The sequence below is a fragment of the Balearica regulorum genome, chromosome 1 (assembly GCF_011004875.1).
Source record: "Balearica regulorum gibbericeps isolate bBalReg1 chromosome 1, bBalReg1.pri, whole genome shotgun sequence".
NCBI classification, from domain to species: domain Eukaryota; kingdom Metazoa; phylum Chordata; class Aves; order Gruiformes; family Gruidae; genus Balearica; species Balearica regulorum.
This window is the reverse complement of record NC_046184.1, coordinates 188606091-188630814: the sequence shown is the minus strand read 5'-3', so window position 1 is coordinate 188630814 and position 24724 is coordinate 188606091. Positions and strand designations below refer to the sequence as shown.

At 42.3% G+C, this 24724-nt stretch overlaps 2 long non-coding RNA genes across 10 annotated transcripts in view; one reads left to right on the top strand and one right to left on the bottom strand.

Annotated features, from left to right (window-relative positions):
• LOC104634399 (uncharacterized) overlaps nucleotides 1-22598 on the bottom strand; it is a 91982-nt gene extending 69384 nt beyond the window's left edge. For 6 of the 7 annotated variants that reach the window (XR_012833325.1, XR_012833324.1, XR_012833327.1 and 3 more), the window contains exons 1-6: nucleotides 22444-22598; nucleotides 20983-21104; nucleotides 17660-17734; nucleotides 15017-15088; nucleotides 12028-12254; nucleotides 11832-11913 (exon numbers count right to left, since the gene is read on the bottom strand). This is a non-coding gene — a long non-coding RNA (uncharacterized LOC104634399). The remainder of the gene's footprint in view (nucleotides 1-11831; nucleotides 11914-12027; nucleotides 12255-15016; nucleotides 15089-17659; nucleotides 17735-20982; nucleotides 21105-22443) is intronic. The other variant, XR_012833330.1, reaches the window with a different exon arrangement.
• Nucleotides 1-24724, top strand: part of LOC142599891 (uncharacterized) — a 97028-nt gene that overhangs the window by 31490 nt on the left and 40814 nt on the right. For all 3 annotated transcript variants that reach the window (XR_012833331.1, XR_012833333.1, XR_012833332.1), the window contains exon 3: nucleotides 19779-19856. This is a non-coding gene — a long non-coding RNA (uncharacterized LOC142599891). The remainder of the gene's footprint in view (nucleotides 1-19778; nucleotides 19857-24724) is intronic.

The following is a 24724-nucleotide window of genomic DNA, read 5'->3' as shown; positions in this document are numbered from 1 at the left end:
CCTGGAGTAAGCAGGAAAGTGGGTTTTCCACTTAAAAGGGTCATGTGCAGGAACTGGAGAAGAAGATGGGGTTCCAGAAGACACAGGCAAGGGCATAGGTAGGGCAGGTGTGGGGTGAACTAGGTTCAGACACAGAGCTGTAGCCATGATCTGTGGTAAAGTGACTTCCAACTGCCCCCAATGTGTTTATCCAGCTTGTGATCCCTCCAACTCTTACAGAAACGCTGTTCTGATCCCTATTCCAAATTCTTCGTTCACATACACTCATCCCCAGTCCTACCCATACACCCCACCACTGCTTCTGTACCCATATGCCTTACCTAGACTCCTGAATCTCTCTCTCCTGTCACTCACAGATGACACCACACTACATCAGAAGTCACTCTCTCCTCTCTTATATGTTCCTTTCTGATACAAGGCAAAGATTCCCCTCCATCTCATATTCAGCTAGTAGCTTAAGCCTGAGCAAAGACAACTTCAGAGTCATTTAAGTTAGCAACAGTTATTTAGCAAGATAATATGAAAACATGCACAAACCCCCTCATTTTCCATATATGTACCAAAACACATGAGTAAGAAATATGGAACAAAAAAGGGTTACAGAGAGCATGCTTGCCTGCCAACTTTCATTAGTTCCTCTTAAAACATTATTGTCAATAACATTTGTTTCCATTTTTTTTTTGTTTAAATTTCACAAAATACACTACAATAATCTCACATTAGACAACTGATTTCTTCAGGATAAACATATTTATACCATTTGAATAAAGCTTGTAATTCGGCATTTCTCAAATTCGACACCACCACCACCTAATATAAAGATGCGCAGTATGTTGGAAAAGACAACATCTTACAAATTACTTGTGGATGTGCTTGGATCATACTCAGGACAATGGGAAGTAACCTATGTCAAGGGCAACTAAAAGCACTGATAATACAAATACTTTTATGATTCTGGAAAATTTTCAGTAGGAAAAAAAAATAATGAGAGACCCAATATGAGGACAAAGAAGATGATTGTTACAATGTAAAATCACCAATGAAGGAGCTGACATAAATTAAAAGAACTTGGTCAAATAGAATTGGGGTTTTTCTAAAAAGTAATAAATAGATATTGTAATAAGGCATGCTAATACTTGCAAGGAAAGTTTACATCTGTTAATAATGACAGAATAGAAATTTTTAAAATCTTTTTTTCTGGCAATGAGAAACCAATTATTAATTCAAAGACGGATATATATTTTAATCTAGTGGAGTTGGCAAGTTTACTCTTTGTCTGATGAGGACCCAAAACTTCAACAATTGTACTCACTTCTCAGAAAACTAAATCTACTACTAGTCATGAGTATATATGAAAAGTAGGGGTAGTGAAAACGTCTAGTGATACTCAAGGACAATGCAATGATTAAGAACCCCACAGTTCTGTTACTGGGGAGGACGTGGTGGGGACAGAAGGGTCAATGCTACCAGACTGCTGTTCCTGGCTCCTTTCTGGGAACCTCTCAAAGGTGCTTCTGGTGGAGAGGCAGGCAACCTACCTAAAGCTGAGAAAGTGGCAAGTGCTCTCTACTTTTTCATACACTCCAGAACAGTGGTTCCCATATTTTTGGAACAACAGATCATTATCAGCCCTTAACATTTTTCAAAACTCACAACACACCCATCCGATCAAACTTTTAATTGGAAACACTATTTAAAACACTGTTACTATGGCTTAGGGAAACAGCTGTTCAACTTAACTTACCATAGCCTTGTAGTCCACCAGGGGTTTGTGGACCACAGCTTGGAAACCCTTCCAGCTGTTTCAAAGGTACAATGATGTCTTCTACTCCATCCCTCCCTCCAGACCTTCTGGTTGCTGTGTGAAACATTTCTGCTGCTTTATTTGATTTCTCCTGGGATTAATTTTAGGGCCTGCTACTGCTTTTAGCTTTCTGAAGTAGTAGCAAACTGGCATTCTCCATTGCTCACAGGTTTGGAAATAACAGAAGTAACACTGATCTGCCCATCCATAATATTGCTTCTGCCAGATAATGGAACAAACAAAAGCAGAGGATAAAAAAGTATGTGCAGATTTAGGAAAATGGGACAAGTTTACATTTGATTCATATTTGAAAATTTATCATAAGTCAATGAGGACTACAAACTTTTATTTACAGAAAAGCTATAATTCTGCACAGGTTGGATTTTGGCCACAGCTGGTTCAGGACAAGTGGAGTTTTCAAGATCAGTAAACAGTTGGGTTTTGTGCATTTGAAAAGATGTATCCACAAAACTATGGCAGATAAAACTGATGCTAAGCAGCCTTTTGACATCCTAACAATCACCTAAATTAAACAAAACAGTGACCAAAGGCCCCTCATTTTTCTATTATGAGAAACAAGGAGTTATAGTCCCCTATTAACCTTTTCCACATATTCATGGTTTTAGAGACCTTTCCTAGAGACATTACCTAGTCTTCAGTCAACATTCTTCCAAATTGAGGAATCCTGATCCATTTACTGTCCCTGCAGAAGAGCTATGCCATACCTCTTAGTCATCCTTTTCTATATCATACACAGTTCTCATCAACGCTCAAAATTAACCAGCATAGCAGTACCACTTTTCTGTTTCAAATACCATTTTGTCACTTTTTGCTAGCATCAACTCCATCCAGAATGATTTTAGAAAATTAGCAGGAGCTGCTAAAAATCCATGCAAACACCAGTACGACAGCTTGAGAGCCCTGGCTTCTCACAGCAGCAAGATACTACGTATCAGTGATATTCCACCCCTGTGACAGGCAGGAACTCCAGGATCAAAACTTGCACTTTAGGCTCGCTGGAGCTGCAAAACCCTGAGAAATAGGGAGGAAGAATCTCCTCTTCAACTCCCAGCCCCTGCTGCGGTTAGAAAGAACAGCTACAAGTCCCTGCCTTCCTGAGTGGCAGGACTGGTCACAGCCTGCTGAGCTCGCAGCTTACAGGGCGATGGCTGCTGTAATCCAACAGCCACTGCCTCTCTCTGCTGATAGCTATGACTGAACAGTGGGGTCAACGATATCTGGCCTCTGTTGACAGCCATGGCTCCTGTATCAGCACAGGTCCCACTGTGAGATCCTTCTGCAACACACCGGCTCTTTAGGAAGGACAGGCAGGGCAGATGAGGAGGGGGCATTGCCCTCTATGTCAATGACCAGCTCCACCTGGGGATGGATGAGGAGCCGACCGAGAGCCTATGGGTCAGGATTAAAGGGAGGGCTGGGGCAGGGGACATCATAGTGGGAGTCTGCTACAGACCACCTGACCAGGGGGACCTCTATAGGCAGATAGGAGCAGCCTCACGTTCACAAGCCCTGGTCATTATGGGGGACTTCAACCACCCCGACATCTGTTGGAGGGACAACGCAGCAGAGCACAAGCAATCCAGGAAGTTCCTGGAATGTGTCAATGACAACTTTCTCCTCCAAGGCATAAAGGAGCCCACGAGGAGAGGTGCCATGCTGGACCTTATTCTCACCAATAAGGATGGCCTGGTAGGGGATGTCAAGCTCAAGGGCAGCCTTGGCTGCGGTGACCAAGAAATGGTGCAATTCAGGATCCTCAGGACAGTGAGGAGGGCGTGCAGCAAGCTCACTAACCTGGACTTCAGGAGAGCAGACTTTGGCCTCTTCAGGGATCTGCTTGGTAGAATACCATGGGACAAAGCCCTGGAAGGAAGAGGGGCCCAAGACAGCTGGCTAATATTCAAGGGTCACCTCCTCCAAGCTCAGGAGCGATGCATCCCAACAAAGAGGAAGTCGAGCAAAAACACCAAGAGGCCCCCGTGGATGAACAAGGAGCTCCTGGGCAAAGTCAAACAAAAAAAAGGAAGCCTACAGAGGGTGGAAGCAAGGGCAGGTAGCCTGGGAAGAATACAGAGAAACTGTCCGAGCAGCCAGGGAGCAGGTTAGGAAAGCCAAAGCCCTGATAGAAATTAGTCTGGCCAGGGATGTCAAGGACAACAAGAGAAGCTTCTATAGGTATGTTAGTGATAAGAGGAGGATGAGGGAAAATGTGGGTCCCCTCCGGAATGAAATGGGTGACCTGGTTACCCAGGACATGGAGAAGGCTGAGGTACTCAATGACTTCTTTGCCTGTCTTCACTGGCAAATGCTTGAGCCACACTGCCCAGGTCACAGAAGGCAGGGACTGGGAGAATGCAGAACCGCCCACTGTAGGAGAAGATCAGGTTCGAGAATATCTAAGGAACCTGAAGGTACACAAGTCCATAGGACCTGATGAGATGCATCCGCGGGTCTTGAGGGAACTGGCAGATGAAGTGGCCAGGCCACTCTCCATCATACTTGAGAAGTCCTGGCAGTCTGGCGAAGTTCCCGCCGACTGGAAGATGGGGAACATAACCCCCATTTCTAAGAAGGGTAAAAAGGAAGACCCAGGGAACTACAGGCCGGTCAGTCTCACCTCCATGCCTGGCAAGATCATGGAGCAGACCCTCCTGGAGACTATGCTTAGGCACACAGACAGTAGAGAGGTGATTGGTGACAGCCAACACGGCTTCACTAGGGGCAAATCACGCCTGACAAACTTGGTGGCTTTCTATGATGGGGTTATAGCTTGGGTGGACAAGGGAAGGGCAACTGACGCCATCTACCTGGACTTGTGCAAGGCATCTGACACTGTCCTGCACGACATCCTTGTCTCTAAATTGGAGAGACATGGATTCGATGGGTGGGCCACTCAGTGGATAAGGAATTGGCTGGATGGTTGCACTCAAAGAGTTGTGGTCAACAACAAGCTCAATGTCCAAGTGGAGAACAGTGATGAGTGGCATTCCTCAGGGGTCAGTACTGGGACCGGCACTGTTCAACATCTTTGTCAGTGATATGGACAGTGGGATCGAGTGCACCCTCAGCAAGTTTACCGACGACACCAAGTTGTGTGGTGTGGTCGACACGCTGGAGGGGAGGGATGCCATCCAGAGGGACCATGATGGGCTGGAGAGGTGGGCCTGTGTGAACCACATGAAGTTCAACAAGGCCAAGTGCAAGGTCCTGCACGTGGGTCGGCGCAATCCCAAGCACGACTACAGGCTGGGTGAGGAATGGATTGAAAGCAGCCCTGAGGAGAAGGACTTGGGGGTATTGATTGATGAGAAGCTCAACATGAGCCAGCAGTGTGCGCCTGCAGCCCAGAAAGCCAACCGTGTCCTGGGCTGCATCAAAAGAACCGTGACCAGCAGGTTGAAGGAGGTGATCCTGCCCCTCTACTCGGCTCTTGTAAGACACCACCTGGAGTACCGCGTCCAGCTCTGGGGGTCCCCAGTACAGGAGAGACATGGAGCTGTTGGAGTGAGTCCAGAGGAGGGCCACGAAGCTGATCGGAGGAATGGAGCACCTCTCCTATGAGGACAGGCTGAGAGAGTTGGGGTTGTTCAGCCTGGAGAAAAGAAGGCTCCGGGAAGACCTAATTGTGGCTTACCAGTACCTGAAGGGGCCTACAGGAAAGCTGGTGAGGGACTGTTTATCAGGGAGTGTAGTGACAGGACAAGGGGTAATGGGTTTAAGCTGAAGGAGGGTCAATTTAGATTAGATGTTAGAAAGAAATTCTTTACTGTTAGAGTGGTGAGGCACCGGAACAGGTTGCCCAGAGAGGCTGTGGCTGCCCCATCCCTGGAAGTGTTTAAGACCAGGTTGGATGAGGCTTTGGGCAACCTGGTCTAGTGGAGGGTGTCCCAGCCCGTAGCAGGGGGGTTGGAACTAGATGATCTTTGAGGTCCCTTCCAACCCCAACCATTCTATGATTCTATGATTCTTCAGGGTCAACATGAGGCCTAACTCCAACTCAATATTTTCCTTTTATCATCTGCAATCTTTATCACTGCACTTTTTCAAACCATTTAAGAATAAGTGGACCAGCAAAGGTGCCAGTACAAATCTTTGTGAGGTGGCATTGTTAAAGCTGCCCATTAGTTGCTATACTGTTCCTTATCTTGTAACCTTTACTAATCCACAAAGAATTTTAAGTAACTCAATACTTCATTTTTTTAACAGTCTTTCGTTATGGAGCTTTTTAAAAACTTTTGGGTCACCCTTTCCTGTGTATCTGTTGACTCCTTCAAACAACTAGCAAAGCTCTAAGACAAAACTACCTTGTAGAAAAGCCAAGATGATGGTTGCCTATTACACCTATCCATGTTCCTATGAATTATATTCATTAGCACATTTACTGCATTTTGTCTGTCATGGTAGTAGACTTATTAGTCCATTAATCCACGGTCATCCCTAGAGCCCTTTTTAAAACTAATGTCACGTTTGTCACTTTCCGTTCCTCTGTTATCAAGGCTAATTTAAGTGATAGATCACACAATACAGTTCATGGCTCACCAATTTAATTTCTGATTTTCTCTAGGACTACTGAATGAACAACATGCTATCTGGCAATCTGTTAATGTTTATTCAATCAATTTGTTAAAAACTCTTTTATTGATATCCCAAACCTGAAATATTCTCTATAAAGAACAACTTTCATGTGGGGATGCCCCTAATCTCCCTGTAACAAACCTTGCCAATGCAAAGAGTTCATTTGTTTCTTTCTGCGATTGCTTTGTTCTTAAATACTCTCTTTTATGTGCAATTATCTGTTGAACTCACCTCCATACTAACAAAATTTACACTTGAAAAAATGCTTTTTGGCTTTTAGGATTTTAGCCTGTTGCATTTCGAAATCTTTTTGCTCTGTCTAATAATAGGGCTACATTCAACTTGCCAGAACTGTGTTCTTTTCTGCTTTGCTTGCTTGCATTTCACTTTTTGAAAAACCTCTATTTCTAGTAACTTCCTTTACTATTCAGCTGTGTTGGACAATTCTTATTCAATTGGCTTAGAATCAGAAAGCAAATTCCCTGTGTCTCTTTTAGTATTTATTTAAAATGCGTCTTCATTTGTATGCAATTCTGCTTTTTTAAACAATACTGGACTTACTTATATTTTAATCTTTTTCTCTCCTACAAGTACGAGAAACTTGTGTATGATATGAGATATCGCTACTGAATGGCTCTTATATCATCACTTCTTGTGTGCTACTCTAGACTAAATCAAGGGCTGTCCCCCCTTTTCTGGATTTTCTAGCTGGTTTGCTCAAAAAGTAGTTCTTGATGATACCTAGAAATACAGCCTCTGCATGATGGCCTAATGTGGCCTAATGTTAAGTTTATCCAGTCTATATTTAGATAACCAAGAACTCTTGTTATGATCAAGCTTTCGGGTTGTATATCCTCTCCAGTCTCCACAGTCACTGTCTCCATACCATCAAATAGTCCAGAGCTCTTACTAGACTTCTCCTATTCAGATATAGAACCATTTGTAATTATGTCTTATGGTTTATTCTGATAAAATTAACTTATTTGACTATATTTTCTCTGGTATATACAGTACCATTTGTCCACATAGTTCTATCTACCATCTCTGTATCAGCTAGGCTCTAAAGATTCGATCATCTCTGTATAATCTATACACTGAAGAAAGAAAAGGGATACATGCAGATCCACTTCCAGAAAGAGGGTGACATACCTGGGAATTCCTGATGGAATTCGTGCTTACCACTCTTCTGAAGAATCATTACCTTCAAGGCACAATGGAAACAGAGCACTATGAGATAGCAATGTACCAAGACACCAAATCAAAACTAGTGTAGGTTCCTTCTCAACAGAGATCAGATGGCAGTTGAAAAAGGACTGACCAACAGTATGGCTGGAACAAGTGCTTGTGGTTATTCAAGATTTCTGTACCAAGAGATGCTGTGTCAGGAAGGGAATGCACTAAGGAGCAGAAGGACCCTATGGAAGTATAAAAAATCCTTTAACCTTTTGCACACACTGCAGAACTTTGTAATATCTGCATTTACTTCCATGAGGATGGAAAGTCTGTTCTCACTGCTGTGGAGAAGAGAGGGATGCTTTCAGGACACAATGCCAGGAGCTATTGACTTGGGTTTGAGAGTTGAGAAGGCTTTTGGGGCCAGCATTTTATCTGTTGGCTGCAATTCACTTCTTCTTTCCCTTTTGTGAGGCCTCTAGTTGGAGCACTTTTTTCTGCATTAAATATGACGTTACATTAAGCACAGCAGAATCCAACAGCTACAGTGCAGCATCCAGTGGGTATTCATTATTATTTATTTGTATTACCATAAATCTTGGGAGGCCTCACCCTGGACCACTTCTCATTATGTTGGGCCATAAATAAACACACAACAAAAAGTAAATGTGCTCGAATTCTACATAAAGAGACAACAGAGAAATTATGGCAGAGTACGAATGCAATGACACGGTACTACTGTGATAAATGTTGGCATTAATATACCTGCATTGTAACTGTTGTTTAGTTGAATCGTTTTAAGCTTCACAGTACATAAAACTTTTAAGAAGATAATTAAAGGAAGATAGTGAACAGTTCTGTTTATGAAGAAGTCAACCAATACATGAGAGGCAGCTGAGGAGAAAATATCCAGTGTGGTCTGAAAATTCAATGACCGAATGATGAAAGCTGGCACCATAAGTTGATCAAAACCAGAGTCAACCTCTTGATACTGAAGGAGAGGTACCAGGTATAAGTAGTCTTGATGGGCCTTGAAAATGAGGATAGATAGCTTATCTTTATTGCTTTAAACTGAAGGAGGAAATTGAAAATACCAAAGGAGTAAGTTTGGAAACTGTTATTTACAGTAGACTAGCACTTTGACTAGATAATGAGCATGGAAAGACTGAATTTGTCAAGGCAAAAGATTTTCTAATAAAGCCATGATCTGTGGAAAACCTGGATGAAAAATATAATTGTCTGACAGAGAGGAAAGACCATCCTTAAGGAGTTGGAAAAAGATTCCCCAAACCCAGACTTAGCCTAGATTTTATGAATTAAAACAAATGACAACATGATGGTGTCATTCACAGAGGATGCAAAGAGGTTTTGAGGGACTCAACCTAAATATGAAAAAACTTACTAACAAAAGACCAATACTTGTAACTGGAAATAAAGAACCAATGGCACTACTGAAGAAAATTTTCATGCATTACATCTGCTTAGGAGTGGAAAAGGAGATGGGAGGAGATATATGAAACACATCAAACCACATTGTTTTTCCTATAAATACTGTGAAATGAGAAAATTCTTTCATGTCACCTTTATTACTAACTTATTACAACTATCTATACTACCATGCTTTGACTTTCAGGGGTTGAAGAAAAACTATGTTCATGACGTGATAATATGATGGGTGCATCATTTGACATAAACAAAACCATGCTACCTCCTGCCTGAAGACAGGACAGTCATGATACAAGCCAAGCACAAACAGCAGCAAAGAAAAAGATCTCACAATTTAAACTTAACAATACCTAACATACTGAATATTCAGGACATTCCTTTACTTTTCCTTCTTAGTGCACACAACCAGGGATATCACCTTGGTTTGCCACTAAAGGAAACTTACTCTCCATTGCTGTAGTTTACTATTTCAGCTCTTGAAGTATTCCCAAGCTCACACAACATGTAGCTGTGTAGCAAATGCCCACTAACTACATTCCACAACATCAACTCCTTCTCTTGATATCTGCTTTCTTGCTGTTCTCCTAGTTTCAATCATTTACAGCATCATGGGACGGATTAAACCAAAGAAACAATGAGATCAGGTGCTCAACAATGGAGGTTAGCAGCAGTGAGTAGTGTAGAGCTGGTTACAGGAGACAATTCAGAGTTCTTTTTCTTCCAAATAGTATTTGCAGCAGCACTACCGCCGGCAGAACAGAGTTGTGCCCCAACATTAGCTCCCTCAAAGTACGGGTAAGTTGCCGTGACAGGGAGAAGCAGTCACACCTAGGTGATCTGCATCTCAGCAGTGATGAGTGAAAAAATTGGATACATCTGAAACATCCAGGGGACTCCTCATACCCCACTCACTAGCATGCCACTTTCCTTCTTTTCTCCTCTGAAACTAGAGCTATTCTGAGGCACTTCTTTTGATCTGCTTTGGGACGGGCAGGGCTAGAGGGCTGTGTTTGGGGTTTTGTTTGCAATCACCTAATCTCCCTCTCCTTTTCTTTCTTTTACTCAAATTAGTGCAAGTAAGAATAAATACAGCCAATAGGATTAAAAGGTGAAAACAGTAAACCATTAGGTCTAAATATTTTAAAACCAAAATATGTTGATCAAGATTTTTTAATGCAAAATGAAACATTCAATGTTCTCAAATCTTGATTTCATTTCATAGTGAAAAATCTCAATTTCATTTTATATTGCAAAATCTCAAAAGAATCACTGCTAAGTTTTTAACCTAGAACTTTGAAAATTCCCCTCCTGTAACAAACACAATCAAATTGTGTTTTAAACTCTGTTGAAGATGATACATTTCAAAATCAATAAGTTCTGTATTTGAACAAGAAATTATGGCTCCTGCTTAGCGCTAATTCTAGTTTAGCATTCATAACCCATTGTCCTCTGTTCTTAGTTGTAACTGTCATCCTGAATCCCCAATTTATACAGGTAATTCACAACTAGTCACTGATGACTTCTTCAAAGCCAATATACTCACCTCCAACAGAAAAAAAAAAAAAAAGAAAAACACTTACTGAAAATTTTAAACTTAAGTCTATCATATATTCAGTTCAATGAGAAATACCAGTAGCTATGCATTTAGTTCTCCTTTAAGGCATATTTTTGCTGTCCATTTTCTGTTTTTTGGTTTTGTTTGTTTGTTTTAAATTGGACTCTCTAGTCTGCTTTTGATCCACGTTTATGATTTCTTCTTTGGTCTTGCTCTTTCTTCAAATTACTTTCATTTCATGCTGTCTTGTCCCAAGCAAAAAAAAAAAATCTTGTCCTCCTTAATCTTTACTCACGAATTATTATCTGTGTCCTCGCTCCATGGGAAAGAACCTCTAATTGTCCTTACATACATCTTGTCTAGACCTTTACAGCCCATTAATAATTATTCACAAAATTAGTAACATTTCCAGTTCTTCCATTTTTCAGATACTAAGACCCCATTGAAAACGTTTTTGTATTTGAATACCAGAAAGAAAATATGGCATCATAAAAAAGGGCATGGAGTTTATAATACCCCTTTTGTTATACAGGGAAAACACCTACATGTAGATTTTGCTCATTTGTATATAAAAATAGGAGTCATAGCAATGACTGTACCCATAGCTACAGGAAAAGAACTACCTCCTTAATCCAAGCACAGATATTTATAGTTATTTTGGGTGAATCCACTGACATGTGATATGGGTAATTATTATTGATTAAGCACAAAGAGTACTTGGGTACAATACAATATGCAGTTCCTGCCTAAGACTATAGCTAATTGGCATGCATGATCAAACTCACTCATAATGCCAGCTCAGTTTAGTTTAATTTAACCAAGTTACATTGACACAAGTATAAGTGTATATTTATTAACATTTCAATGTTCAACTCAGCAAGACAATTATGTTAGTAAATCGGTTTGCGATATCTACACAAATACTGGTGGTATAAACAGGTTTTTATACATCTACAAATTTCAGAAAATTTATGGGTGAAAATACAGAGCAAGTCAGAGACACACTATTCTGAAAATAAAGAAAATAAACCAATTAAAACTTCCTGCCTAATAGCAGTACAGAAGGACTCCAGGTTCACATGGTGAATTACCCAAGAATAATTAAATCCTTAATGGATATATTGTATGTATTTTCTAAAAAGAACTGAAGTCAATTGACAGAAGTCAAACCTCTTGATTCACCTTTTTATCATTATTAGTTTGTCAATATCAGTTAAGACTAACTATTGAAAAATTCAATCATTTTAATGTACTTACAGCTGAATTTTCTCATCATGTGACCAACTATCCACAAAGCCTCAGTGCCATTAAGAAGTTTTGAGGAATATATTATTTGGTACTGCCAAAAAAACATAATTAAAAGAATGCATGTAAATGATATTAATTTTCTAATTAGAAATGTTTTATGATTATTTCATGTCTAAAGTACATTTGGGGGAAAAGCAGGACTTACATTATCCCAAAAGGCAGGTTCCAGCACAATCAATGACACACTGACAGAATTCACAGTAAGGAGTCACAGTAGGGTCCTGATCTTGCAACTGAACTTTCACAAAAAGAACCCTGCGCTATTGCAGAATCTCCTTAATTTCAATAGGCCCCTACCCACACATAATCAATTACAGAGTCCGCCTATGTGGGAGTAACAACAGCAAGAACAGGACCTGTTCCTCCACACACCTGCAAAAATACCGGGATAAAAAAAAATAATTAGTAACATGCAGCAAAACCTACTGATAGCCTGTTTTATTACAGCATTTAACACATAATAAAGGAGTTCTATACATCTTTAAGTTGCATATTATTTATAGGAATTTTTAGCGCCTTCTTTAAAGAATGTTGGCTTAAAATTGCTTACGGACTTTACACGTAGAGACAGCACATTATGGGGGCTTTTAGTGATATGTATTTGAAATACAGATTTTTAGTTATTATTTTCTAAAAATTAATCATCCTAGCTTCTTTGGTCTATGATGCAGGTTGCTTTTTAGGGTTTAGGTCTTCTTAAAAACTGTCCGACAACACCCATTTTGGGGACGCAGCATAGGCCTGTGAATTTACTGGGGTCTTCATGATCATGAAAGTATCTGACCACATATAGCAGCACGTAAGACCAAGGTCTTTGAAAATACATGACAGAAAGTAGTTTAGCATTAGTCATTTTTAGACTAAAAAGGGTCAGCTTTTTTAAACAAAAAATCCTTATGAAAATCAACTATAATTAATTATTTGCGAAGTTTATGCTCTTAGTGAACACCATTAGAAACACAGGAAGCACGCAACTTAATGTTAAACAAGAATATACACTTCACTGTTCACACAAAACTTAACATTCATGATTTGACCTTACTGTTCGTATTAACAACACATCTATGTTGATCTTTAAAAGGAAAATAGTGTAAGTTACAATGTTTTTATATATTATAAACCATTTAAAAACACGTTAGCCATAGGTTCCATGAAATAATATTTAACTGGTGACACAGTGCAAGAGTACTGGTGATAAAGGTTATAAGAACAACCACTATATCCTAGAAATATGCAGAAGACATTTCTTCATTCCTTTGATACAGACAGCATTAGGGAAACAACTATATTTTTCTAAAAAAAAAAAAAAAAAAAAAAAGCTGGGACCAAATGAAAGGATTTGAGAATCTAACAGAAGAACCAAAAGTTCCATATAAACAGAATGCAGTCTTTTCAGTCTTTTTTTTTTTTTTTAATGACCAGTTGTTCTCCTACTGACTTTGATTTTATGAAACGACAAGAAAACAAGCAGAAAATGGAGAAGAATATCACAGATTTTTGTTCCTTACTGCCAGGTTGATGGTTTTCAACTGGGCAGGAGGACAAGCAAAAGAATTTACAATACACATATCAAGTCAGGTTTCTTACAATATTGAATTGGAAGTGCTTCTCATATTACTGCTTTAAAATTTTATGCTTCATATGCATGACTTAGGCTTCTGTTATTCTGAAAAATTCAACTATTTCTAAAGAACAGTGCTAAGTTTTGTTTAAAAAGTGTTGTAAGATACCTTGACCCCTGTCTCACAGTATGCAGAAAATTTAAAAATATCAGACAGCTGCCAAGTTAGTGCTGCCTACCTGAGCCTGCAAAGTGAGTGAATCAGTAAGTACCTCTGGCTCGTGTAATCTGCCCATTTCTCACTAACTGAGAAGAATGGACAGGACAATCTTTCAGGGTTTTGCACCTTTCAGGACAATCGTGGTGCCCATGATCATGCAGCTACAGATTTAGCACTTCCCAAGTTGCAATGCAATGTGGTAACTTGATGCAGCCAGATCCTAATATTGTTTTCTGTCCCTGTGCCTAGCTCCACATCTTTCTTCACAAAGGAAGTTAATTGGAATACAATGCATGTTTCCTGCACTGCTCCAAGAGTGTAGGTTGTAGGATGGGTCAGGGACACATAGCTGCAGTCTAAATTAGTCAGTTTCTGGGGAGAGCAGAAAACACAGTTTTACAATTTTGACAGCCTAAGGAATAGCTCAGAACTGACATCCAAACAGTCAAAGAAATAAAATACTGAAGCTGTCTCAACAGTCCTCTCCTCTGACATGGACAGGAAAAATATGCATCTAATCCAGGTATAGAAACTACCATAAAACTGAATGATTCACAAGTGGTTTGGGAGAGTAGAAGGCCCTGGCAAAATCAAGGGTTGTTTTTTTTCATGACTAGCAAAAGTAATGAAGTCTAGTTACCTATGAACATGCTTGTATGTGCCACCAACACGCTTGTGCGGTAATCCCAGGCTGACACTACCCTGGCTGGTTTCCCACTCCTTTCTAAACAGATTGCCCTAAATTCCCCAGAAAACACCAGCTTCTGACTTCCAGGAGAACAAGAGGCAGCGGACATTGTGGCTAGGGCTGAGCTACATGTGTTGACTGGCAGAGCAACCAAGCATGCTGACTGGCAAGTCAACAGGTTGAACAGAACAGAAAATTTCTGAGTCCATGCTGCATCTTCTTCTACCCTAATTTGAGTCCTTTCTCTACTCCCAGCTGCTAAGTTTCACTCAAATTGTAGAAACTTGACTTCGTGATCTCTCTCTATATCAAATGCAGATGAAATTAAGCGGTGGATTCAAAAGTTATTAAGAGACAACACAATCCTATGTATCTTGTTTTGTTCAGAAACTGGGCATGAAAACACTGTAGCATAATCACTGTGAAAATAACTAATGAATTTTATGTCACTTATTGTTTTCATTCAGGAGTTACATCACAAACTCAGCTATAACAGAACACAGATTTTTATGTGGTGATAGCATAAGTGAATCCAGAAAATGTAGAGACTGTTTCAATAAAACTGGCTTTGTTTTGCCACTGTGAACAGGGCCCTAAATATACGTCACTTCATAAAGGTGAAAATTTAACAGAAATAAAGTTTTATACATGTTTTTTGAACTTACCAAGACTGTAGTTGACTGCCCTTCATGGAGATCCCTGCCTTCTCTTCCAATTCCATGCTGCCTCTCCTAAGGCTTAAAAGAAGTTCAGTGATACATACTCAGTAACAGTCTTAACAAATCTACTCAGTACACCTGGACTTTTCTTTCATCAGGTTTTTGGTTGGTTTTTTTAAATTTATTTTTAGAATAAGCATTGTGCTTTTTAAAGAATCACCTTAAAATCCTGACCCTACTGCCTGGATCCAGATCCTGATATCCCAATTTAGGGAATAATTTTTAATAATATGCATGTCCCAGTTCCCTTTTTTATAAATGGCAGCCACACTGATCCGCTTACTCTTTCTATTGATCTAGCATTAAATTTTGACTTGTGTGTTTCTCACCAACAAGGCATAGTTGAAATCAGAGGAGTTTGTTTGTTGTTGGATTCCAGGAACTGATGAAAGAAGGAAAGAAACTGAAAAAGTACAATGGCCTCTCCAAAACTCCAGTAAAAATAAGAGAGACCAAGAACAGTCAGTGTGGAAAAGTTAATAGAAAACTGGACATTAGAGGAAACTTTAGCAGGAAACAATGGGTATAAGAAGAGTCAGGGAGGTGAAAGTGATTTAACCAAAAAGGGCATGGAACAAAAGAAACAAAATTATCTTCTTAGCAGAGCTTTTCAAAATGGTTTGACATTGGCCTATCTCTTCTTCTATTGAAGTAAAATTACATCAATTACAAAAAATGCTTTAGGAAAACCTTTAAGCCACTTAACTTGAACCATTTAACTTTAAGCATGTGGAATATCTAAATTCCGCTCAGCTATACAACTAACAAAGTGCTTAAATTTGAAAACAAATTTAAATCATCTTGGAATCATCCACTGTGTCTGTAGTATCAAGCATGCATTCAAATCTGAGCCCCAACTCCTTACCCTGCTAACATGGAGACTCACACTTTGGCACTAGTCTGGATCCAGCCTATTGGTTATCAGATAGGCAAAGTCGAGTACAAGACCCAAGGGACTAATGTGGATTCAAACTCTTCTCTCAAAAGCCATACTCATGCAAGTGTTGTGACTTAAGTACAAGATTAGTTGTTTGATGAAGCAGAATGTAAATAATTTAGTGCTTAAAGTTATTCAAGAATCAGGTCTCAAAAAGAAAACTAAAGAAAAAGTGCCTGAGAAAGAAAAAAAGAAACAGATTGTGGAATCTGTATTAAAAATAAATGGCCTCTGGGTTATATCTGCCTGAAAACTACTGCTTTTTTCTGACTTAAGTATTAAATATTATTTTTAATGCACTAAATGGTAAATAACCCTAGCAAAGGTTAAATTAGTTCAGTGGTAGATAACAATACTAAAGTAATTCTTAACACAGGGTGTAGTTCAGTTATTGGTGTAAAGGGCTCATCATCTCTCCTGCCTATTTAAACACACTTGCACTTCCAAACCCAATTTGGTAAACAGTTGGGAGAGGGTTAATATCCTGTATTCCAATCTCTATGGTAACAACCATAGAGATAGGAGAAAATGTGGAAATCATAAGCCGCTAGTAGGTTTCTGTCCCTTTTATTTCTTACTCTAGAATACAATTACTAAAGGAAAACAGAAATTGAACCACTTTTTGAGATCAAAAAGTGAACCAAAAAAATGTCTGGCGCATCTCTCAGCATCCTGTGAACTTTTGATTATTGTGGTCTGTCTCCTGAACTATGCATCATTCTGTGCACGGTTACTTTCAGCTGTCACCTATCAAATGATGAGGAAGCCAATATCAACACTCAACAACTATATTCTTACACACACACACCCCTCCCTGCTATCAATATTCCATCCTTTATCTATAGCTGTAAAAAAGGAAAGCCACTGGTTTTAAGATGTATGCTTAATAAATCCATACATATAAGAATCATTACTTAATGAAGGTAGGGCGCTAGAGTAAGATTAAAGACCTGATTAAGACAGTGAGTTAGAGATTCAGTCACCTTTTCATAAAATGGTTAAATAAAATCATGTTTTGTTCTTCTCAGGAGAATTATGAGCATTTTTTAAATGTTTTGAAGCTTAGATTTCAAAATTTCCCAGAAGTTGGGAAACTAGAGAAGCAAATGAACAACTTACATCAAGCTGTCTTAAAAGAAATAAATTGAACAGCATAAAAGCAAACAAATTAGTACTATCTAAAGCATTTCCAGATCCCTCACTCCTGCATTCATTTCAGTAGCATTTCATTTAAACGCAGGCATACATATCTGCAAAGTTTAAGCTTGAATCTTTCAAACAATTCCACGTATCTGAACTTCACTCCTCTTAAGTAGTGCTATCGATAAAACTGCTTGTGAACAGAGTTAAGCACATGCACAGGATTAAGGCTAAAGCAAGTAATAAAGAAATTAGCAAATGAATTCAGTGTATCACTAACAATTTTTTTTTAAAAGTCAAGGACACCTAAGAAGATAGCAAAGCTTGAGAAGTTAACAGCTGAAATACTGGGGGAGGGGGAGAAATTAGGTTATGGTTCCAGCAATTACCCTACAAAAATCTAACTTCAATACTTATTTAATAAGAGAATCAATGCTAGGAAGAAAAAAAACCAAACAATAGAGCATCCCCTCAATAACTTAATAGTCATGACAACCACACTATTTTCTCACCATTTGGTAAGTCCTCTTCAGTTCAAGGCTGAAGTTCATGGGTGCTGTGGAGAAGATCAGTTGGCAACTGCTCTGCTGTAATTAATCGACGGATAAAGAATGGACTTCAGTTTTCACAGATATCAAGCCAGCACTTTTCACAACCATTAAATCCACAAAAATATTAAAATATTTACAAGTTACAGTTAGGCCATTTTTACAAAACTTTACCACAGAACCTAAGTTTAATAACAAATCTTTCTTAAATCATTAGGGATATGTTCATTATTATGAGTCAGACCTATACCTATGTTAGAGTCAATATTATAAGATCTGAATGAAATATAGTAAATTCAACCTTTTGACTACACCATTAGTCTTTATGCTATGTTAAGCATTTTAGAGGTTGAAAAAAAAATAAACTGAAAGTTGGCTACTGAAAAACCAGGAGGTAGTCTACAGTAAAAAAAACCCCAAAACCAAAAAAAACCCAACCTATTTTTTTTTCATCTGGAAGTTTATAGGAAATCTAATAAAGCAGATGCAAGTCCTAAGCCAGCACATGCGTCTTGCAGTCCTTACTGCTTACAGAAGCATCCATAGATCATGTCTATACTGGCAAATTCAGAACTCTGTTTTCACTGTACAATAGTAAATGCTGTCCACTTCCGTCCTTTCTAGATTACAACCTCTATCATTACTAGCAGACTGAAATTGCAAAAGTAATGAATTCCAAATCCTATATTTGTCAGGGTAAATCAGAGACAGAATGGCTACAGAAGGAAGTGGAAAACTCATACATGAAAGAGGACGTTCAACTACAGTTACTAGGTTATTAAACTGAAACTTTAAACTTCAACTGATATAAAATTTACAGAAGAGGTCTGAAGGGAGGCTTAGATGAATCTGTAACAGGAATCTAGAAGGCTGGACAAACATCAGGGGCAAGGCAGGGCTCATCATAGAAAAATAAATACAAAAAATTTTGGAATTTCCACTGGCTGTATGTCCATAGCCATACAAACACAGAATACCAAAATAATATGTAGATGTGCGATTATTGAAAAAGATTGTTATAATGACTACATGTGGGTGTATCCTGGTGCCCTCCAGTTGGTCTAACTTACTTAGGAACTGGGCCAGATGAATGTAATGGACTAACATGCAAGTACCCAGGCAAGCTAAGGTATCTAACTTAAAAGTTACATGGTAATGACACAATGCCAGTTTTCATTACAAATTCCTCTAATCCTCACGGTTGTAAAATAAATCTTAAAAACAAATAGCAAGGTAATTTGTAAAGTAATGTGTGCCTGAGTCAGAAGACAGCCTCCAGCTTTCTAATCATCCCTGACTGGCTGCAAGCTTCTGTGCTATTTTGGCAGATAAGTACCTTGCTTTGGTTTTGCCACCTCTCAAGTGGACCTAGGCAATTCAGTATATCCAAGTAGGAAGTCTGCTGCATATAGGAAACTCCAAGACCAGGAAGCTGGAGGGGGGGGGGGGTGTCGACTCAGTAGTGTGGGTTATTGTCACTCACTTCCACTCTATACTGATTTCCCCAAGATTTTCAAATTACAAATTCAGGGTCTCAAGATCTTCCAGAACCAAATTCAGGAAGAATTGCCTATTAGGTCTCATCCAGTTGTCAACAGTTTCCCTCTTCTGACATAAGAGGACTTGTGCAACAAGATGGGGAAAGCTATCATGGCTAGAGACAGAACTTTCTCGGGGCTGGTGCAAGTCTATGGAATGAATGCGCCCAGGAGTTAAGGGCCATCAGAAACCTAACTGCATTTTGTTTGAAAAACAAAACACATTACTTTGACCTGGCTTCACTAACATAAATACATAATAGGTATATGGAAGAAAAGACAGATAAAATAAACTGAAAACTTTCAACTGCACATGGTCCTTCCCCTGGCAACAAGAGAACAGATAATAAGAGAAATGCTGGGCATATCACTTATTACAGTATGAGGAGATTCTCTGACAATATGATGACACTCTTTGAGGAGTAGAATCTATAACATTGGACAGGCACTACTAGAAGGTGTGCAGGTAGTGCTGTAATGAGAACTGTATGAGGAAAGGAGTCCATTACAAAAACTGCAGCTTAACCTCGTTTTTTCTACCACAGCAGATAAGACTTCCACCATTCTGATCGACCAAGTTGTTTGGAATGGAAATTTGATCTAAAGAATTGACATCACTTTTGGTGAGGCTCAAAATCCCTTTCCTCTCCCTTCTGCCCTCAGCTGTGTTCCTGCTGTGACTTTTTGGCTTCACTAGTCACTGAGGAAACAAATTGATGATCCTCTCCCAGATGCTACAGCCAGAGAATGCAGTAGCCACCTCGTATTACATGGATTTTTAGACTATAACAATTGCCTTTCTCACTTCTTCTGATACTCAGTTAAATATTTACCCATCCTGATCCTTAAATTATTATAATTGTGCATTATTTAACTTCAGTTCCAGAGATATGAATGAAAGATGTATATCAAGACTATTATGTTAGGTTTATGTTTTGGGCAGTCCTAAGTAATACTGAGAATAATGAGTACGTAATATCACTATTAGCTTCTTAAATCCGAAATACAAGAGCATAATAATGAAGAGAACTACTCAGTGTGCTTACACATAACAATATACATTTCAGTCTGTACAGGATCGGGGCCTATGCGCATTAAGTATGGAATCTGATAGTAAGTATTGAATATTAGGGGATATAAAAATTTAACTTTCATTAAAAATCTTAATGAAACCTTAGGAATGACATTTGAAAAGACAATAGTGTGATTCATATAAGAGAATACCATGTCCTGTTAAACAGAATGACATACTATCTTCTGTATCTAATTCTTATATTACACTTGGAAAAATGGGTGCAAAATAATAACTAGAATTAATTTAGGGTAAAACTATATATAATCTAAGTACAGAGAAGTGGTATCAGCAACATCCTAATTTTATATTTTTTTTTACAGTTTTCATTGCTATTTCTACTGCAAAGTCCTCTTTTCACAGGCACATAACCTTCAGAAAAAAAAAATTTAGAAGACATTTACTATCATTCTTTTCAGGTGAATGGCACACTTTTTGAAAATTTCTCTCACAGTAATTTTAATAAAAGAAGAGCAAAAATGTAAATACACTACAAATCATTTATATTTTCTCCTTTTTAACAGAAAGGTTTTACGAACCGAAGTTTTTTCATCTGGCTAATCTTCACTGAGAACTTGCTTTAAAAAATTAGGAATGTTTCTTTAGCAATACCAAGCTTCAAATCTGAGGAAAATGTAATAACATAAATGCATAATATTGGCTATGTGATTACTTACATGTTGCCTTGCATTACTTTTTCACTAAGGAGCTCCAGCATTACGTATTTTCTGAGTAGCAGTACAGTTTTCGTAGCCATGATAGTCTAAGCTTTTTCAGCCCAAAAGCTTGCTGTTTTCAACTGTGTCGGTTAAAAAAAAAAAAAATAGAGATTACCTCTCCTTTCAAAACTTGTTCTGCTTATATTTTTGTCAGTATAGCTCTAGAAGGGAGCAGTGGAATCATGAGAAGCATTAGGCCCTGAGCCTGCTAATATTTGTCTGCAAGTAGTCCAACAGAGTTTAAGAGGACTAGCTCACAGACGTGAAGGGAAGATTTTGAAAGTCAGTGGGAATAGAGCTTCCAAACTCTCGTTATGTACTTTTGAAAATCTTCCCCAAAGTCATGGGAACAACAGCTTGCAGGTCTGTTGAGGCCTCTGCTTTTGACTGCTTTCCTTTCCCTTTTTAAAAGCATATCAGATTAAAAAAAACCCTAAACACTGAAGTACAAAAATCCTGAGGAGCCGCTCGCAGTGATGCGTTGGGTATCTCTACAAAGGCAGGGGTCCGCACAGCCCGAGAAGAGCTCACAGGAAAGAATCCTTCAGCAGTCAAAAGTCAAGTGCAGACTAGTGGTTCGGGCGGCACTGTAGCCTGCCTTCCCTCCGTGGCTTTCAGCAGCTCGCAACCTCCATCTCGGTTTCCCCATCTGTGAAATGGGGACAGGAGCACTAACCCAACTATCAGGTACCTTACGGTCAGTCACAACTTGGGGCGAGGGGGGGGGGTGTGCGGCGTGAAAATGAAAGTTCACGTTTTCCCCCCGAGCATTGCGAACAGCCGAGGCGGGAGCGCTCTCAGAGCTGAACCTCGCTCCGTCAAGTTCCTCGGAGAGATATTTTTTTTCAAATGACCAGCGTACGGCACTCCGGGCCCAATCTGCCCCAAGATGCGCCCGTACAGCACCGCTCAGCTTCGGTTTCACCAGAGGCTGTTCGCAAACCCGGGCGGGGGCGGGGAGGGGTGGCGGTTCGGGCAGCTGGGGAGGGGGGGTTGGTGGGGTGGTGAGGATCGCCGGGCCGCTGCCGCCGCGGCGGGCGGGAGCCGGGCCGGCCGCGGAGCCGGTGCGGCGGAGCGCGTGAGGCGGCAGGAGGGGGAGGGGGAGCGGCGGCTGCCAGGGCGGGATCGGGCCCGCGGGCTGCCTCCGCACGATGTGGGCAAGCGCCGAGCGCTTCAAACCCTCCGGCTTCGGCGGGGTGCGCGGCTGGGGGGGGGGGGGGTGAGGGGTGTGGGGGCTGCAACCTGAGCGCTGCGGGAGCCGCGGGGGTCCTCGGAGGCGCGGGGGGGGGGGGGGCGGGGGGAGGAGGCGCTCTTCATATTTTCCTCAGGTCCTCTGGCGTACATCCCCCTCCCCCCGCCGGCTTCCTTCCCCTACCTTCCCAAAACGCGCTGCCCCCCCCCCCCCCCCGGCGCCTTTACCTTGACAAGTCCGCGGGGCCGGCGGAGGTCTCGCTCCCCCCCTCTCTCTCTCCCACACACATCTCTAACGCGCCACCTCTCCCCCACGGGCCGGGACTCCGGGTGACATTTCTCTCTCTCTCTCTCTCTCTCTCTCCCCTTCCCTCCCTCTCTCCCCCCTCCTCCTCCCCCCCCCCCCATTACTGGCGGTTGGGTTGGTAGCGCGGGAGCGCGCGCTAGCGGGGAGGGCGTGGAGCGCGCGCTGGCTGCGAGCGGGGGGAGGGGGGGGGAGGGGCGGCATTGACAGCGAGCGCCGTGTCCGTAGCGCTGCCTCAGCCCAGGCGGCTCTCCCCCCGCGCGCCCCCCCTCCCTTCCCGGCATGCCCCAGGGCAGCGGGGCTGGCTCTAACGAATTTGAATGAAGAGCCCTGCTCTTTCGGCGCCATTTTCGAGTGATGCCCGATCGCATCGCTGCCGCGGGGGAGCCGCGGTTCGCGGGGCCGCCCGCCGCCGCGCTGGCTGCCGCCAAAAGTCACCTCCCTCCCCCTCTGCTTCCCCCCCCCCCTCTCCCCCTCGCCGCCGCTACCACCGCTGTGCTTCGGAGCGGGTGCCGCCACCGGCATAGGCGGTAAGAGCCGGAGGGACCGGGCGCGGCTGGGGCAGAGGGAAGCGGGCGGGCAGGCGGAGGAAGCCCGTCTTCGGAAAACGGGGGCAACCTGTATCCCGTCGCCGCCCGCCGCCGGGAAAAGTCGCCTCAGGAGCCCGGCGGGCAGCGGGTGGGAGGCTCCCGGAGGCGGCGGCAGGTCTTGCCGCTGGCTCCTGGGCGGATCTGTCACTCGCTTCCCTCAGCCTCAGAGGGTGGGAGCGGGCGGGAGCGGCTGCCTCCTCCGGCAGGTAACCCCGCTCCCCGGGGCGGCGGCGGGTAGCATCTCGCCCAAGCTGGGGATCCCGGGAGCTCCGCTTCCCACCCCCGGCGGCTGGCCCCGGGGGAGAGCGGCGCGAAGGCGGGCGGGGGGAGCTCGGGGCGGGCGGGAGGCGCGGGACAGCCGGAGCGGAGGGTCGCGCCGCGGTCCCGGTGTGCGCCCCGCTCTCCCTTGACATGACATGACAGGCTTTCCTCTGATCTTCCCCCCCCCTTACCACCCTCCCCCGCGGATCCCTCCCTCCCGCCTTCTCCCCCGCCTCTCCGCCGTGGAAATTTCGGGGCAGCGCTCGGGACACGGCGGCTCCTGCTTCCCGGCTCTGCAGCAGCAGCCAGGATGACTTCCCCACTTACATGCACATCTCCCTTTCTCGCCCCCCCCTTCCCCCGCCTCCTCCTTCCTCTCTCCCCGTGTTTTCGTAACCCGGATTAATGCCCCTTCGCTCTTTCTCTTCCCCCTCCCTTCTCCCCCCTTCCTCCCCCCCCCCCCCCCCAAAAAAAAGAGGACAACCTTCGCTTTTTTTTTCTCCGCTTGTTTCCTTTCCATGTTAGCAGATTAACTTCTCCGTTTAAGCGCTTTCTCCACCTCCCACTTAGGCGCTTAATTTCCCGTGTCACGATATCGGAGCCGCCTTTAGCAGAAACCTGGGTGACGGTTATGCTGCCACATGCTATCACATTTATCATCTCTGTCCCTTTGGGTATTAACGAAGGACCAAAGTGCTGTTCATCGCGTATTGCACAGGGCTGTTTTTTTCCCCTCTCTTAGCGTTAAAACGCGAGTTTCCTTCCTGAACGAGAGGGGGGAAACATAATCCGAGGCCATTTGAATCGTGCCAGCTATTTGTAGGTGTTTTTCCTCTCCTCCCACACACCCCAAAACCGAGTAAATACCCTCCCCATAGATAGTCCAGCCTAATACTGTGATCAGAGCTGGCCATTCACCTCCTCTTCTCCGCCTACAAAATTCTCTGTCTCTGTCACTCGGGTCGCTATTTGTCATTGGCTTAGCTATTTTTTGGTGGCTGTTTCTATGTCATTTCTCGGTGGCCAGCAGCTCTCGGTCTCTCGTAGCTGTATAAGCGCGATCGTGCTTATTGTGATAAGCGCCGAAATCGCTTTCACAGTCTATCTGCTGAGCGATTCTCTCGCCGCACACACATAATATGTGACACGGTGCCTTTTTCCTCCACGACGCCGTTTAACCCTCTCGGGGCTGGGTTTGCCGTGGGCGCTCGCGTTTCGTAGTTGCGCACACACACACAAGACATCTTTTTGTGGCGGCCGTTCCTCGGTGGGAGCGCAGGCAGGGATAACACGGTGCGGCGGAGTAGGGAGCTCGATAGCAGCGCGGTAAGCTCAGGCGCTGGCAGGCCAGCGG